Consider the following 16,402-nt stretch of genomic DNA (forward strand, 5'->3'; position numbering starts at 1 on the left):
TAAACGGTTCACTGTTTCCTGTTTCTGGGAGAACCCAGCAAGAAACTGCTGGTACACAGTAAAAAATCTATCGAAAGAGGTAACGCCCAATAGATATCTAACATACCTAGTGTACAGGTAACACAGCGGTGATCTTAACTAACCCAATGTACATGGAAAGCTACTATAGTCTACGCAGAAACACGATAATCTACAGTAGCTTCTGTTTCTGAGAGTTCCTTAGTTACTGTAATTAAATCTTTCTGCTCTCCTTTATCGGTCCATTTCTTTCATGGACGACATAGTATTTCCTAAGAAGCTGAATGAGTTCACTCTTTCTGCTTTCTTGTCATTTATTATTACTTTGTTTGGATATCGCTCACGGTCTATGAAGACCACAACTTTTAATTTCTCTGGTGGAACTAACAGATTATATAACTTAGTTAACCTCCATCAATAGCTTGTTATTTAGTATTTATCATTTTTAGAAAGTTCTCGAAGTATCTTATGTTGGATGTACATTCTGGAATATTCAATGTTTGTATAAATACCAGCATTGTGGAATATTCGATATTCGTGGAAATAGATGTACTCTCCGTCTAGGATGTCAGTTCTGTTTTGCCTATACGTTTTCAATAATAAGAGTGCTTTCAGTTCGAAGTGTTGTACTTCGTTAACAAACCGACCTTCGGATTTGCACTTGTCTGTGATTTTTCCGTGACAATTTTGTGACAAACTGTCACATAGAATTTACGCGACTGATAGGAAAATTAAGCCATCGAAGTGAATGGACTGTCTACAAACGATACAAAGAGTTTTCTTAACTTTGTCAAAAATTATAGAAAATCTTAACACTAATTAATATAATGTATGTCTCGATAGTGTTCCCACTTTAATAGACTCCGAAACAACTTCACACGTTTTCACTTTAACTGTAATCAATATGAAATACATCAACGTAAAGTACCTCGTCAGATTCCTACTTACTAACCCGATTAATCGGGTTCAGTCTACAGTAGGTAGTCGTACATAGGTATACGTCAAAATACTTTATATCAGTGATCTTTTAAATGTGATTTTGTTGATTCCTTAAGCCGAAACACGTTGGACTGTAGGGAATATGAATATAAAAAGCTATGCACGCAAGTGTGTTCGTTTTTATAAGTAAGACGGCAATATTTGCTAGTGATTAATAGTTCTGACGGAAGACAAATGGCAATTCGACATTTTCACCAATATTCTGACTGTCATGAAATAAGAAAGTAACAGATTTGTTGCTATAGATAAGACGTGGATATGTGACTTCACATCAGAAACGGGATAACAATCAGAGTAACAGCTGAAAGACAGCGGCTCTTTACGAAAACAGGCGAGTAAGATTTCTCCTTGCAACACGATTATAGCCATTGCTATTTTGGAATATTAAAGAAAAATTTCTTATTGACTGGCTTCTGTTTGGTAATATAATAACGGTGGAAACGTGACAACAGTTTAATCGTAAACTGTAAACTTTCGATCCGGAATTCTCACAATTAATAAAGTGTTTCCGGATATTATGCCGTGGTCGACGTGGTTCACTTTAAAACCAGACGTTTCGTTCCCATCTACGGAGGAAATTTTCAACACGGATCATAGCTTTATTCAATGTCCGATTCACACCCTGGCTCGCCACTGGCTGCAGCAAAATTCCGCTTATGCGAGATTTCGCGCAGTGGAGTGACGTCACATGTTTTGAATACGCGAGCGCAATAGGCCGTTGTCGACTGCCGTCGTCCGCTGTTACTATCAACCCATATTGGAAGACTGGTATACATTTTCTTCAGCACCGGAATCCAAATTTCATTCAATTTCAAGCCCACCTCCTTCCTATTGAAATTCCTGGGGTGCTCACAATCTCTATGGCCTCTCTGTGTAACCTTTCGTGGTATCCGCTTGTGGCTAACAGTACTTGAGTCCTATCAAAATGAGATGAAAAAAAAACTAAGTTCTCAGTTCAGATAGGTCTGTTTAATCCAGTTGCGCTAAAACCAAGATTTTATGGATTGCAGAAGGTGCATAAAGAACATGTTCCTCTAAGGCCTATAGTGAGTGCTATTGGTTCACCCACCTATTCGATTGCAAAGTTCTTGACAACGTTATTACGACCGTGTGTGGCCCCATCGGATTCGTATATCAAGAATTCGGCACATTTAATCACTAAATTAAACGGTACAGTGGTACATCCGAAGGACATATTAGTTAGTTTTGATGTTGTGTAGCTATTTACTATGGTTCCACTCAATGAATTGTTGCAACAGCTGAACCGGATTTTTCCTCCTAATGCTGCATAATTGTTCAAATATTGCCCCACAACCACGTATTTCAAATGAAACGAAGAGTTCTATGAACAGACGGATTGTGTCGGCCTGCAAACCCGGTTATAAAGAACTTCTTTATTGAAAAATTCGAGGAGAAGGCATTGTAAACTGCGAAAAAGAAACCGAACATTTGGTTCCATTATGTGGATGACTCGTTTGTTTTGTGGCGGAGTGGCAGGGAGAAACTGGATCGTTTTCACAAACGTCTGAACGGGATCAATTGTAAGATTCAGTTTACCAAGGAGGAGGAGGAGGAGGCAGGCGGAAAATTAAATTTTCTTGATGTGCTAATTTTCATGAAAGAACATGGTAACTTGGGCCACACGGTTTACAGAAAACCTACGCACACAGACCGTTACCTACACCGGAATTCGAACCACCACCCACAATAAAAGTGAGGCTTCATATAAACCTTGCAGGATAGAGCGAGGAAAGTCTGTGAACCAGTGCTGCTTGACACAGAATTAAAACATCTCATCAGTGCATTGCTCAAGAATGCTTATTCATTAGCTGAGGTGAAAAGGGCGTTAAGACGACCGCTTAGAAATCACAGTGATGCTCAAGCGCCGATGAAATCGAAAGTTTTCCTGCCATTCGTTAAGAACGTGACTGACCGCGTAAGAATAGCCTTGAAAAAGCGGAATATCGAGGTAATTTACACACCCACACGGAAGATACAAGATCACCTAAAATCGGTCAAGGACGCTCGCCAACCGCTGGAAAAAGCTGGAATTTATAGGATTCCGTGTTATTGTGACGAGGTGTACATGGGTGCTGCAAACTGAACTGTCAAAAATTGGCTCGAAGGGCACAAGGGCAAGTGCAGAATGGGGTAGACTGACAGGCCAACTGTTGCGGCACATGCTTTTCAGCCAGGAGACCACCACATTCATTTTGATAGTACTCAAGTACTGGCAGCCACAAGCGGATACCACGAAACGCTGTACAGAGAGGCTATAGAGTTTGTGAAACACCCCAGCAATTTCAGTACGAAAGAGGTAGGCGTGAAATTCAATGACATTTGGATTCCTGTGCTGAAGATGCATACCAGTCTTCCACCATGCGAACGACGGCCGTCGACAATGGCCAATTGCGCTCGCGCATTCAAAACATGTGATGTCACGCCACTGCGCGGAATCTCGCAGATGCAGAATGTTGCGAAATCAGTAGCGAGCTAGGGTTTGAATCGGACATTCAACAAAGCTACGATCCGCCTTGAAAATGTCCTCCGCAGATGGGAACGAAATCCCCTTCGAACACGGCATAACAGCCACAGCTCAAGCTCGCAATTACTGAGGAGGGATAAAATCGGCCGTATCCTTTCAAAGAAACCATCTCAACCTTTGCATTATGGTATTTAGGAATAGTATGGAGAACTTAAAGCTTGATGGTCGTAATGTAGTTTGCTATTTCCTATATTTTAGCCATTACTGCAATTCAGACAAATCCGTCAGGTTCCATCGCGCGGCAGAGGCCGGCCGGTGCAGCCGAGCGGTTCTAGGTGCTTCAGTCTGGAACCGCGCGACCGCTACGGTCGCAGGTTCGAATCCTGCCTCGGGCATGGATGTGTACGATGTTCTTAGGTTAGTTAGGTTTAAGTAGTTCTAAGTTCTAGGGGACTGATGACCTCAGCTGTTAAGACCCATAGTGCTCAGAGCCATCGAGGCAGAGGTTCCGTAGCGAGCCAGAGCCTACGCAAGTACACAACAATAAGTTTTCTGGCTGGTTTGAGGATCCCTGGCGTTAGCTCCGCCATCTGTGACATCAAAATCGCTGAACCCTCTTTCGTACGCCGAGCACGTGTCCGCAAGTGAGTAGGAACGTATTTTTTAAGAGACAGTATGACTCCAAGAGAGGACAAGTTCTGGTTGAGGTTAAGAGAGCAAGCATCATTACTACGAAGGGACCTGCCGTCTTACGAAGCTTTCGTCACACAGAAGCATAGATTATTGTATCAGTCTTGCGAAAGCAATTTGGCTGCCCTCAGGCTCGGCTAAGGTACACATAAGCTAGATACCAAGACTAGCCTTACAAGGGCAGTTAGGGTTTGGGCGAAAGTAGACGAAGTGTCCCTCTGCGACTGGGCAAGATCGTGATGTATTGGAACCAGACCAATGCAGGTACCATTAGATATTGTGGATGAGGAAAACCACTTCTCTTTTTCAAACGCGACAAAGGATGACGGACCTCCAGTACCAGGCAACAACGCACACTTGAGGAAATGCTCTCCAACATGTCAAGAGTTCAAGAAACCTAGTCGCATCGAGATGCAGGACGGCCGAAGACGACGATGAAAACAAATGATCGAAGAAGTGCAACGTGCTACGGTGAATCCGGAAGAGCAGACGTCAAAACCCTATTCACCGGATGAATGTGACGGCTCCGTAGGCCAACAGGGCACTTTCACCGACGACGAGGTGGACTGCCAGGAGATGGAAGCAGATGATGACGCTGCATTTTTTCAGCTAACCAGAGGGAAGAAAGTCGTCATTCAACTATCGGCACAGACGTTTCAAGCCGCCCAACGGCTACATCAACATATCACAATCAGCAACGCATATGAATGTCTTGCTGAGGAAGAGGCAGAACATGGTGCACCACTACAGAACAAAATAAAATCCGGGTTAGCGAACATTGCATCTATCGTGCTTTACCACGTTACCAACCCAGATAAATGGAATTGTGGTCTCAAAGCCCTAATAATGACAGTATATGAGCTGTATATGGACAGTGAATGAAGTACTACGTCGACACTTTGTAAGACCACCTAGACCTTTTTATGTTCTTCCAGGAAATTCACCAAGCCTCCCACACTCACCAGAACACCGCCCAAAGTATGAAACTATCAAACTACTACCGCCCCAGGTATCGGAGGAGGAAACGGAAGAAGAACTGATCCGGCAAGGAATTCCGGCAAAAGCCGTTGTGGTCGAGCGCTTCTGGAACTTCAGGCCGGAACCGCGCTGCTGCTACGGTCGCAGGTTCGAATCCTGATTCGGGCATGGATGTGTATGCTGTCCTTAGGTTAGTTAGGTTTTAGTAGTTCTAAGTCTAGGGGACTGATGACCTCAGATGTTAAGTCCCATAGTGCTCAGAGCCAGTTCCGGCAATGAATAGTTAATACCACGAGCAGATTTCATAGTAACGACTCCAAATGGTGAGGCGTGTAACTCGATTTATATCAAGTACATCAGCCACATGTGAGTCTGCATCGAGAACTGCAGGCTACAGGCTGAACCGACGTAACGTCAGAGGTGCCAGTGATGGATTCACCCCACGACGTACTACTGGCTTCCGGCCAGATGTGTCCCATGTGGAAAGTCACACGTCTCTGAGGATGGTAAATTATCGAGGGACAAGGAGGTGAACTGGGGTAACTGCGGAAAGAAGCACCCTGCATCATGGAGGGAGTGCGTGAACTGCAAACCCCACTAAAACGATACATACCGCCATCAGCCTGCTCTAAGTAAGTGACCCTTCAACCACCGCAGAGAAAATACGCGATAAAGTCGACTTCCCACCATTATGGTGGAAGAAAACACACGCAAAACGCCCAAAAGGAATCGCAGTAACTGATTCACTTTGTTTACGCCGGTCGTAAACCAATACCTCTGTGAGTGATACTGGGGACTGGTGATGACTGCAGCGAAACAACGCCGAAGTCAGTGAGCCCGCGGGTGAATCCATCAAGAAGGGCATTTTCTTGAAGAAACTTGAGGAAACTGAGAAGAAATTCTCACGAAGTTCGTCTTCCTCGTAGAAGCGCTTCTGTGGATTCAGGTCCATTCTGGCGAACAACTACAGGTGGAACGTAACGATTTTCGTTTGTAATGCAAACGGAATACATGGCAAGAGGGTGGAACTTCAGGTCTTCAACGTCTTACTTGACATTTATGTCCTCTTCCCATCGAAGACTCATCAGCGACCAACAAAGACGTTCAAGTTGCGGCTAGGGCTCCGACAGAATCAAAAGACGAGGAGATGGCTTCGACATTTTCTTCCATCACACCATCACCCGCGCAGATGAATCATTACCTCATCAGCAGACTTTAGACACCAATGCAGTTACTATTTGGACAGCGGTGAGCCGAATCAATTTTGTGGCACCAAACCAACACACTACTTCAGGGACGGAGATATCAATGCTAAAATTTCTGGAGAGAAACAGCTACTGGACTTATAACATACTCTTTGATATATGGGAGCTCTTGAACCATAGGCACAAAATAAAAACGAACTAGATATCGCTCTAACCAAGGACCTTAGTCACGGCTGGGGTTAAGGGCCATCAATGGTCATACTTCGGATCACTGACCGGTGCTCAGATAGTTCAGGAGGGCATTGACACCAGATTCTCCTAAGGCAGAGAAAGATACTATCTGGCACCAGTTTTCCAGATAACTAAATTATAATGTACGACCTATAATGGACATACGGACGAGGGAACAAATCGATGCAGCAATCGCCTTTCTGACGGACAGAATTAAGAAGGCTGATTAACACATCTCCGTCACTGTCATCAGAGATCATCTGGAGCAGGTCCCGCTGTCGCCCTTGACTCAGAAGTCAGAAAATATAAGCTATGGTAAATGAAGCACAATTACCATCACAGGTGGACCTTACATCAACTGGTACGTGAACACCGCAGTAGCCTTTTACAATGGTAGAACGAAGTCTGCGCAGACAGAATGGCCATTTTTATGTGGGAGGCTCGAGACATCCGGAGGTTCAGGGCAGATACAAGGGGAACTTATCCATCACGCACTTACCAGGGATTTGTGGATTTGTGGAAGACCTCGACTGTCAGGCTGAAACGTTTGCTACGTTGAATGCGAACGTCTTTGCTCCTGGAGCCGTTGAACACTTCAAAACAGTGCTGCGCGATCAGAAAATATGTACTATAGACATGTGTCCATGTTGTGAAAAACATATATATGGATTTACATATCACTTACATACACAGCTTACATTACACATGGTTAGTCTACACCTATTTGCCACTGTATGATCATTAAGAAACTATGTTTTGTCTCAGCTGCTGAGAATTCTTTCGGGTTGTATGGCTGTAGTCCATGGAAATCTTATATCCCTGACGTTTCTTCCAAGGCTACGTTGGACATCTCCGGAGGTGCTCCTGGTTATGCTGAGTCTTGCCGACTGAGTCTCGCTGAAATTTTAATAGCAAACAGTATACAAACTGACACAGCGCACTCTTAGCTATGTGTAACAGCAGCTACCAATAACGTACGCACCAGGAAGTTATAGGCAGTAGATCTGCACCAGGCTCATATAAATGACAGCTACACTCAAAAGCATTACTTAATCAAATACTGAAATGTTACTGCATGAAGTGCAGAACTAAATTTGGACATGAGGGGCCTTTATCTTAACTGGCATGACAAAACAAATAAAGATGAATAATATCGCAAATACACTGTGTAAACTCCTCTATATATATATGTTTTCCTTCGCAACAGTAATAGTTCAATTTTTCCCTACTAGATGGAGAATATGAAGGGCATCCATAAACTAGTATAGTTTCACTAGTCAACGCTCTCTGATTATCACAGTAGTACAGACTAATTAAAAAAATAATAGCTCATTCATAATTTACTTTGTAAGACCATAAAATACAACACTGTGCTTAATTAATTTAAAAAAAGGAACCATTTATGATAGAAATCAAAACTATTTTTAAAATGAGCTTAACTTACTGGCCTATTTATCACCTGTGAAACAGGTATTCTAGACAATAATATTTATACTATCTTGCACTGTAATCCTACAAACTATAATTTGTAATAAACTAAGGACAATTTAGCAAAAGCCTATCCAACTTCACTTTTGTGGTTTTAATTTTAACTTTTACTACTCCTTTTATACTGGACAAAAAATCGCTTTTAAACACTTGAATGCAAGAACTGTTCATTTAAATCAGGTTACCCGGTTTTAGTAGCGCTTAGATGAGGACCCTGTATAGGTTTGCCATCAGGGTAGCAAATATGGTTCCGGACACGGATCGCAAAAGTGAAGCTGGATAGGCTTTTGCTAAATTTTCCTTAGTTTATTACAAATTATAGTTTGCAGGATTTGTGATTATTATTAAAACAACACACAAATTAACTGACCCATGCCCATATACATTACTGAGTCTATGAAGTTAGTGAAGCAGTGGGGAAGATTGGTGGCAAGTGATGTAGCAGCTTAATGTACTCCCGGCTCTTGATGTTCGAATGCTCTAGGAAATCTCTTCTTGGCGTCGGATTTCCAACATATCAGAGCCATTCCTTTAAGCCGAGAATACCAAGTAATATCCACATCCTCATCCGAGGTAAATCCTTCGTAAAACAACTTCCAATTGCCTCTCTTAGCACCGTCTAAATGTACAGTTCTATGGCTTGCCACATACTGCGCACCGTTCACACCAAGGAGCCGTTAAGTTCGACCGCCAAAACCACCTTTTACATCGTGCCATTCCACTTTCGTTGCTGGGGGATTTCCCTACAGCTTTTACATGTTACAAATACAAGTGCCCTGAGCATGAACAAGTTTCCAATAAACGTTTCCTTTTTATGAACATACACATATTATAATAATTTATCTTTTTAACATATCCTTTCGCTTTTTCCACATATACACTGCAAAACTATAATGTTCTCGTCACATGTAAAGGAATTTAAATCGGGATACTCACTCCATAATTGCAGATACACAGTTACATAATATAAGCCTACTTCTAACCGATGTAAGTGTTTCAGGAGTGGAATTAAAAGGATATCAGGGATACAATTCGCTGATGACATTGCTACCCTGAGTGAAAGTGAAAAAGAATTACATGATCTGCTGAAAGGAGTCAACAATCTATTGTGTACAGAATATGGATTGAGAGTAAATCGAAGAAAGACGAAAGTCATGAGAAGCATATGAAATGAGAACAGCGAGAAACTTAATAGCAGGATTGGTGGTTACGAAATAGATGAAGTTAAGGAATTCAGCTACCTAGGCAGTAAAATAACCAATGACGATTAGAGCAAGGAGGACATCAAAAGCAGACTATGAATGGAAAAAGGGCATTCCTGGCCAAGAGAAGACTACCAGTATAAACATAGTGAAACGCCCGCTAAACCCGCTGGGCAGAACAGATAATAGAATTGTGGAAAGGGCCAAGGGTTGAGGTCAGTTTCTGCTTCTGTCATTTATTGTAATTTAATAACCTGTACAACCAAAATGGCTAATAGACGAATGCAGCTCTTTCCCGGAAGAAGGCCTCCAACTAGAAATCTTAACAAGATAAAAAATCCAATTTAGATAGCCATAAAATAAGTCAAAATACAACACGCAAAGTGCAATAAAAATGTCTGGGGGCCACAATGAAATTCCAGAATTGTAGAATATGTTGTCATAGACCTTTAAAGGCAGAAGGCCAACAAGAAATTTTAAAACATCAAAAATTCAATTAAGATAGCAATAAAATAATTAAAAACCCAAAAGGCAACATATTCAAGGTGCAACACAAATGGCTGAGGGCCACAATTAAATTTAGATACTTCAGAATATATTATCATAGCCCTTTATAGGCAGAAGATCAGAATATTTAACAACAAGAAATCTTAAAAATCAACAAGATAAAAATCCAATTAAGATAGCAATAAAATAACTTAAAGAAGCAACATATGCAAGGTGCAATACCAATGGCCGAAGGCCACAATGAAACTTCAAAATTTTAAAATATACTACCATAATCTTTAAAGGCAGAAGGCCCAGTGTTTAAGCTTGAAAGATAAATTTCAAAATTGATTAAACACCTGTGGCACTCAGAAGCATCCAGGGAGGCCGGTCTGCCCTCGTTCACTTAGGTGAGACAGGTGGTGAGTCCAACTACACTTGATCCGTTGGAACCCAACCAGGGGACAGCCACGGACCGACCGACAAAACGCTTGCCACCAACCGGTACATGCGAACTTGACGTGCTGGGCCGGTGAGCAACGAAGCTCGCAGCGATCGGACAGCTCTCCACACGGTCCGAGACTGCACAGGGACCGGCATCAGATCCAGCCGACTGCACCGCACGGAGATTCTCCCTGGTCCGCACTAACCGACCGACCGCTTGCCGGTCCGTCCGCGACTGCTGCTCCGTCGCGACTGCACTGCTGATGCGTCTCCCACTCACTTCCAGATACACGACGGCGGAAATACTGTCTCGGATCCAACCATGCAGAGGAAACACGCCCACTGGCTAAACGACATCCCTGCACCAGGAAAGGACCGACCCAAGTTCCACAGGATGGTAACTGAAGAGTCTCAGAAGTGCTCGGAGAACCAGTTACACTTCGCCCGATGAGACGACCGACCTCTCAAAGGCAGTACGCCGATAACATTTAAAACAAATTGTCAAAAGAAACAATGCCAACTACACACACAACCTGACAACACTTGTACAAATTCCTGAACGATACCCAACGGTAACTAACCACACACAAAGTCAAATCTGGAGTCGATATACACACACACACACACACACACACACACAGCCGACTCATGCACGTTCAGCGAGCCAAAACGCGTCGTCTGGTAGGACGACCGACCGACGATCCACCAAGACCGTGGACCTTCTCAAGTGAAACGCGGCGGCAGTGGTCGGGCAAGCCATGTCGACGCTGACGTCACTGCTGCTCCTCCCGACTGCACTCTTACCGCATTGCAACTCTCGGCAAGTCCGGACTGCGCTCCAGATGCGTTCCAATTGACTGGCAAACCCGAACTCACGACCCGATCACCCGACACGATTTGGTGATCCGAATTCCTTCCGACAGATAACGACCGGGAAGTAATATCAGTCGAGCAAAGATACAACGAGAGGGGATATATCGATACGGGCTGTTAGCGCCGCTCACGATCAGGCAAAAGCAGCAACTCTGTGAGAGAAGCAATTTAAATTCACGTAATGAGGCAGAAGTACTTTAAAAACAGGGTGTTAAATTCATGATGGCGGGAACACGAGCCACGCACGGCCTTAATTTGAAGATGAAATTTCTGAGAACATAGGTCTAGAGTATAGCATCGTATGGTAGGGAAACATGGGCTGTCGGAAAACCGGAACGGAAGAGAATCGAAGTATTTGAGATATGGTGCTACAGACGAACGTTGAAAATTAGGTGGACTGATAAGGTAAAGAATGAGGTGATTCTACGCAAAATCGGAGAGGAAAAGAATATGTGGAAAAAATTGATAAGGAGAAGGGACAGGATGACAGCCTTGCCCCTTATTCATGGATTTTAAGTGAGCCACCACCTCCTCCTCAGAGAAGGGGTGCACCGCGGTGTTGTTTGTGTACTCAACATGATCGTCCCTGCGGATCTGGCGCCAGGGTCCTAAGGAGGACTTCAGTAGCCTCCTGCCACATCTCTGTCACCCAGCCGCCGTCCCTGATAACCGACAACATCGTGGGAGATCTTATCTTTTCACTTACCAGCTTGCAAGGGACTCCCCAGGGGTCAGTGGATAGCTTGTGCAGCACATACTTTACCCAGCTCGTAGGTCTCATTGCCTTTAGTTCCTTCTGGAACAATTCCTTGGCATCTCGATATCTTTGTAGCCAATTTTTCATGCCAGATAACACTTCGTTGGTGTACTTCTTCGTCCTTCTTACAGACTGACATATACGACCAAGTTCAGCAAACCATTGTGATGGATAAGCCGAGACGGCCCTCCTTTTGGTTGGTGCAGCAGCGTTCACCGCTGTAACTATTGATCCCACCAGCTCCTCGGCGTATCCATCCACGTTTTCGTCACCTCTGTGAACGGAGGAATTTCACACTCCTGAACCAAGCATTCCCAACCAGTTTTGTTGAAGTTAGACTGAACCTCCCACCCAAAGTCGCAGTGGCACTTAATCTCGCTCAAAGAGAACACAATCAGGTTGTGGCCACTTGTTGTGACCTGTTCAAGAACTGTCCAATTCCTGATGTTGTCAATGATGATGGGCGTCGCTAAAATCACATCTATGTTATTTCCGACTCCACCTCCACCCCTATAGGTGGGGAGATTCCTAGGTCTATTTACAACAACAAGCTGCGATGCCATTATGAGCTCTTCAGCTCTCTCACCGTTTGTATCTCACATGCCACTGAACTATAGTTGAGTCTTAGCGTTCATGTCTGATGCTACAATGACCGCCCCGCCCCCCTCCCCTCCCCCGAAACGCCGTGGTGACTCGTGTGAGTTGATCCAGGCAGTCTACAAGAGTACATATTCACGATCTACACAAGTCTGGCAACTGATTGAAGCTCCATGACGTTGCAGCGGATATCTGACAACTGTGACAAGACTGTGACACATACTGTCTTATTGATTACAATTAGTGCTGCGTTTGGCTCATCCCCATGACTTATAACCTGCCGACTGGCAACCATAAAAGAAATTCGCCCGCTTTGGGAGTATGGGTCCTGTAGGCAGACTACATCCGCCCTCCACTCCTCCACCGCCCTTCGCAGCTCCTGCGTCACCGATTGCCTATTGTCTACATCTACATCTACATTTATACTCCGCAAGCCACCCAACGGTGTGTGGCGGAGGGCACTTTACGTGCCACTGTCATTACCTCCCTTTTCTGTTCCAGTCGCGTATGGTTCGCGGGAAGAACGACTGTCTGAAAGCCTCCGTGCACATTCGTGATCTCCTCGGGCGGTATAAGTAGGGGGAAGCAATATATTTGATACCTCATCCAGAAACGCACCTTCTCGAAGCCTGGCAAGCAAGCTACACCGCGATGCAGAGCGCCTCTCTTGCAGAGTCTGCCACTTGAGTTTGCTAAACATCTTCGTAACGCTATCACGGTTACCAAACAACCCTGTGACGAAACGCTCCGCTCCACTCCGCTCTTCTTTGGATCCTCTCTGTCTCTTCCGTCAACCCGATCTGGTACGGATCCCACACTGATGAGCAATACTAAAGTATATGTCGAACGAGTGTTTTGTAAGCCACCTCCTTTGTTGATGGACTACATTTTCTAAAGACTCTCCCAATGAATCTCAACCTGGTACCCGCCTTACCAACAATTAATTTTATATGAGCGTTCTACTTCAAATCGTTCCGCACGCATACTCCCAGATATTTTACAGAAGTAACTGCTACTGTCTTATTGATTACAATTAGTGCTGCGTTTGGCTCATCCAGTTGTGGGAGGAGAAGACGCCAGCCTGAGCCAAAGGCTCAGTCTGAATACAAGCAACAACCATTATTACTCTTTGAGATCTCATTCCGAAAGTGACTTCTAAAAATTTTTAAACGGGCACGCTCTCTAAGCATCCCTCCTCCTTTTTCATGAGGACTTCTTCTTCACCATCCTAGTCACGATAATGGCCTAATCCATAATCAGTTCGAGATCTTAAACGTTCTAACATTTTGTAAGTGGGGCAGGTCCTTCCAGTGGCACCGCAGTTCTTCTAGCCCCTTCGAGTACATGGAATACATATACCCGATTTCTTGCAGACCTTCGTTATATGGTCCTCAGCACCGCACTTGGAGCACGCCGGCTTCCTGCTGCAGTGCTTGTGATCGTGATCAATGACCAGTAGTTGTGGCAACGAGGTGCCACTAAATAATCTTTCACGATTATGGCGTGAAAGCCAGTATACATCTTGCCCATAGTTGGGAGTCTTTTCCACAGTTTACCAGATGTCTCAGCAACGTGAGGGACGACATCACGTTTACGAAGTCCGGTTCGGAATCTTACCTTGAAATCCTTCTTAAAGTATCAGTGTACATATCGTCAAGATCCTGTTGGTACAAGGTGGCATACAAGTCTTCTTACTTTAAAGACGTTGGAGCGTCATACAGAATAACCAGCTGGTTCCGGTTTTTCGAAGTTTTGCATTTCACTGCCTTAAATAATTTTTGATTATTCAGAAACTTGTTATTACCATCTTACGTGGCAACATCGACTATCATCACGTTCCTGAGTGCCTTTACCCTGTTTATCTAAATCTTTTCTAGCGCCGGATTTACAGTGTTGGTAAATATTTCTTGTACCTTTTTAATGTCTTGGCCGGGCATGGGACTCAAAAGACTGCCGTATCTGGCCATTTGGAAACTTAAGCTAATGTCTTTACTGACGTTTGGACCTTGGGTGTCACCTGCGCTGCAGCATCAGCCCACGTTTTCGCAGGTAGCCTTTCATTTTCTTTTTCCAGTATCTCTACGCGGCCTTCGAGCTTCGCATTTGCAATAGCCCACGCTGCCAGTTCATATTTAAACGTATGATATGCGGTCTGACATTTTTCCGTTCCTTATGCTCTGGTCAAGGATCTGAGTGATCCTTTTGTACGCACTCCTAAAATCGCCATCCATTTCCTGACCCATGCCATTTTGTGGCAAGGGATCGGCTAGCATCAAAGCCCTCACAAGAGGCGCACTCTAATCGCTTGCCTCATCTGTAGCCATCATCATCAGTTGACAAACGAAAAAATTCGGAACCCTGGACCGGATCCTCTGGTGTGGGGAGGGACTTCCGCAGTTCGCCCACTGTCCTCGCCTCTAAACCAAGGGCACGTGAGAGTTCGCGGGCTAGGCACGTCATTGACAACACATTGGTCCCCTTCAAGCGGCCTTGTCATCCACGATTTCTCCCAGCACGCCTCAGCAAGTACACACCGCGCTCCGAAGGGGCACATGCACCTCTCGCGTTTCGCCATCTGCTACCTGAGCCTCCACCTTTCGGCCAATGACACACTCCTTGTCCGGTGGTGGGACGGTCACCCATTCGCTCAGCTGTCTGAACCCAACTAACTTGGCCCAGGTGATGCGACCACCTTCTGAGTTTGGCAGAACACGCCCTGGTTACCCACGGTCGCGACGAAGCATTCTCACCGACTTGCGCCGAAATTTCACGCCGACAGAGGTCGCCGGCATGCAGAGCACATAGTGTTTCATGCTCAGCGCAAAGAGGCAGGGGAACAGAAGTCACCTAGCACAGATGAGTCGCACGAGGTTAGCTACACCCCCAGCCTAGCAGTCCTCTCAGTCCTCCCCCAAGAGACAGATCTTTGCTCTCTGGACACAGCTGCCCCCTGTGCCATACCCCCTTCGCTTTCGTATCGGGTTGGGTCTCAGCTCTCCCTTCTTATGCAAGGCAACGTCCAGGCAGGCACGGGGAACGCCAAGCTTGACGGCAGGCACAACGGGAAGGAGGAAAGAGCCACTTGGGAAGGAGAGGCTATGTATGACGCATCAGTCCCCCAAGTGAGGCCCTTCGCCGTCACGCCCGACCATGAACCAGTACGTCATGGTGCGAGATTCCACACCAAGCGCACCGCACAAGCGACCGGGAAACTGTGAGCTTCCGCCAGCGCTCAAACCATCTGACCTCACGCCAGACTGCTGGCGGAGCGTTATTTTTATCGCTGATACTATTCGCCTTTTACGTCATCACATGCCTGCGGCACCAAATGTCCAATTGGCCTACTTCGCGGTTGATACTGCTTTCTTCAAGACGGGCCGAATCCATGCCACCAATATACTAAAATTTCAGAGGGAACTGGACTTGACAAATCGGTGAAACTCAATATGGACTCGACAGTGGCAGTGTACTTCAGCAAGAAGTCTTCGTCACTCCTAGATCACCTCAGGTTGCAAGATAATGGCATTCTGTGGAAACCGTTAGTTCATTAACTGTGTATTCTCTTTCACAAGCAGCTCTTCTTTTACACCCGCGTCAAGAATCTATGGATCAAGGCCACAGCTACAGCGAGACGATGCATTCGTTCAACAGCGCCCTATTTAGGCAAGCCTACCAAACTCAAACACCAACACCCCACAGTTTTAGCGAAGTTTCTCTAGGATAGATGGGTGTGGGGGCCTGGCAGCCCCACACTTCGCAAAAAGCTACTGGCACTGCAGAACACCTACCTTCGCAGGGCACTGCGTAACTACCTCTATGCTAGAATATGGACCTCCACGCCGAAATCCACATAGACGCCACTGATGAAACGATTTGGATGCATTCTCAAACCCTCTACCAACTAATTCAATGTGGAAGAGATGGAGATGGCAGAGCCGACGGCTTGGCA

The sequence above is a fragment of the Schistocerca cancellata genome, chromosome 3 (genome assembly GCF_023864275.1).
Source record: "Schistocerca cancellata isolate TAMUIC-IGC-003103 chromosome 3, iqSchCanc2.1, whole genome shotgun sequence".
NCBI classification, from domain to species: domain Eukaryota; kingdom Metazoa; phylum Arthropoda; class Insecta; order Orthoptera; family Acrididae; genus Schistocerca; species Schistocerca cancellata.